Source organism: Cupressus sempervirens, chromosome 3 (assembly GCF_028749045.1).
Source record: "Cupressus sempervirens isolate cs-2001-9-10 chromosome 3, ASM2874904v1, whole genome shotgun sequence".
NCBI lineage: Eukaryota > Viridiplantae > Streptophyta > Pinopsida > Cupressales > Cupressaceae > Cupressus > Cupressus sempervirens.
In genome coordinates, this window is record NC_143120.1 from 1063981405 (window position 1) to 1063984354 (window position 2950).

At 37.4% G+C, this 2950-nt stretch overlaps 1 pseudogene; it reads left to right on the forward strand.

The window, feature by feature from the left end:
- Nucleotides 1-1271: 1271 nt before the first annotated feature.
- On the forward strand, nucleotides 1272-1683 carry LOC149570408 (tubulin alpha-2 chain pseudogene; annotated as a pseudogene).
- The last annotated feature ends 1267 nt before the right edge of the window (nucleotides 1684-2950 follow it).

Consider the following 2950-nt stretch of genomic DNA (forward strand, 5'->3'; position numbering starts at 1 on the left):
TATTTTTAAAATATTGATATTTCCTTAATATATGAGATTTTAATTTTTCTTGTTATCTTTGTTTTCCATAGTGGAAACTTCCCTCTTGACTTGATTTGCAGAGATAGTTTTGCAAAAAAATTTGTAACTTCCATTTTTTTGCGGGCTTTTTCCTTGTTTATTCTACCCTTCAGGAGTCCATATCTGGCTGCAGAATCTTGGCTTAAAGATGATGATTTGAGCGAGACTCTGCTGCCTCCCGGGGCTCGATGCCAAAACCCTACACCTTTGCCTTTGACTGTGAAGCTTCTCAATCTCTGCCATTAATGTCTACCTGTTGCATTCCTTACTTCCATTTCTACTTTGGTAGGTCCTTTGTTTCTTCTGTATCATTACCACCTTCAGAGGTTGTAGATGCAGAAACCCAGTCTGTTGTTATACTTTCATGGCTGCTATTTTTTTGACCAAATTTGAGAAGCCTCTTTAGTCCCTTTGGACTATCTTTGTGATGGGGTTGCCAAGGAGCAGTAGCAAGAACGATCTTCTCTGCTTTTCCCCATTTTTTACAAGTTCAAACTATTTCCATATCAGAGGTCCCCGAGTACTGCGGGTGCTGTTGCATGTGTGAGTTCCATACAGGACTTTCTTGCGGAGAGTCTCCTATTATTGTCGCAGATCCCAACAAACCAAAATAATTTGATGCAGTAGATCTGTGCAAAGTTGGTGGCTTTGATATGGGTGAGAATGAAGTTGATGTATGTTCACGTGGCAGGGATGTGATGCGGCATGATATTGAAGCGGCTATAGCTGAAGCTTCTGAGAGAGTCATTTTTCTGAAGTTTTCAGGGAACGAATACTCTGAATGCATGGGAGAACATGTCATCTTAGAAGGAGATATACAAGCACTTACATCTTCAGCTTGCACGTTAAATTGTCTTCTGTCTGAATCACCCTGATTGTCTGCTATTTCAGCATTATCACTTGTGCTCTTCAGAACTTCATTTTCTCTCTCTTTATCTGTTTCTGCTTCAATTAGCTTGCAAGTATTTGATGGTCTTAAAATGTCACCCAATTCGTCCAATGATTCTTCTCCATATGGACTATCACTTTGACCTCCACTTGCATTCTCCATTTTATCAATGACTGTAGCCTCTTGCACTGCTTGCTTGGCTTCACTCTTGCCAATCTTAAGAAGATTACTTCAAAATTTTCCAGTCCCTTCCTTGACCCATACCTCGCTTCCCTTTAATCACATTGATCGTGCAATTTTTTTTTATAATCTCTTCCTTTATTTTGCTTTCGTGTGGATGTCTTTGTATATGTCTTCACGAAGCCCCCCTGTATCCGCATTCAATTCTTTTGCTTGTAATCTGTGTTCAGTCTAACAAGGACTCTAATCTTTAACTTTGTGGAGTTTTTGAGGGTTTTTCTTTAGCGACAATGAGGGAGTGCATTTCGATCCACATTGGCTAGGCCGGTATTCAGGTCGGCAATGCCTGTTGGGAGCTTTACTGTCTTGAGCACGACATTCAGCCTGATGGTCAAATGCCTAGCGACAAGACAGTTGGCGATGGTGATGATGCTTTCAACACATTTTTCAGTGAGAGTGGTGCGGGAAAGCATGTACCTCGTGCTATGTTCCTGGATCTGGAGCCAACTGTCATCACTGAGGTTCGAACCGGGACTTATCGCCAGCTTTTTTAGGGTACAGGAAAGAAGCAAATGTTGAAAGGAAGAGGAAGGCGAAACTCATCAATGTAATGTTAAGTTTATCTGTCACTTTGCTGTATTTATCTGTGAGAAATGACAGAGATTTTGAGTATCTCTAGGCATCATTATGAAGTTTCTATTTTCCCACTCTGTAGTTTATAACAGCTGTTCTGACAGTAACTATTTTTGGAAATTTTGTTTGATTCTTTATTTTAAATTTTGGAGCCCTATTTCAAGCATACCCTCAGCAGAAGCCTCGCTGTTAGAGTAGATAATCCAAGCAACATCATTAATGGTGTTTTTGGGGCTAAGTGGTTGAACAATGTTTTTTAATTGATGATAAATTAAGTGGTTGGGAGAGATGGATTTTAAAGTTTTTTTGTCTTTATTCATCATATTCATTCTTCTTGATATATTTTTTATAGAAGTATCTTCTCAATGTTTTTTGTTAACGGTAAATATTGTGACTTATCATATATTTATTTAAGTATCTATGGGTGCACACATATATATCCAAATAAATATATAATTTCATTTATGACTATTATGATTGAGAACTTGTTATATACCTTCACAAAATGAATTGAGTACTCATGTTTACCCTCAATGGAGTTTTATACCTGATATACATATTTTGTATATTTATTTGATCATCCTTCGATCTCTGCATTTACTTTAATTTCGATTGGATTATGGGTTATCTTACACATTTGCCTTCCACTGTATTGTGATATTTTGATGTACACATAGTTGCACTATTATGCATTTATAGCATCATTCTATGCCCATGTTGGCACTTTATGGTTTTATACCATTGATCTACATGATTTAAATGATATTTTGAGTTGCATAGGGAGCCAATTTTTTCAAGGATAACTATGTAGGTCCCCTCAGTATAACTGATACATAGTTTCCTTATCTGGCCCATGGAGTATCCCTCCATCCTATATTGGTATGCACTCATTTTATATGGAGTTTCCCTCCATTTGATCCTATCTGTTCCATTTTGATAGGATAATATTTTTATGGAGTTTCCCTCCATTTGGTTCTATTGGTTCCATTTTGAAAGATTGATATTTATATGAAGTTTCCCTCCATTTGATTCTATATGCTCTACTTTGCAAGGTTGATATTTATGGAGTTTCACTCCATGATTGTTCCATTTTTGTTCCTCAACGCAGAGGATGTTATTATTGGAGTTTCCCCTCCAAATTCAGATAATTTGATCCAATTTGAAGGCAATATCTTGTTACACCCTCAT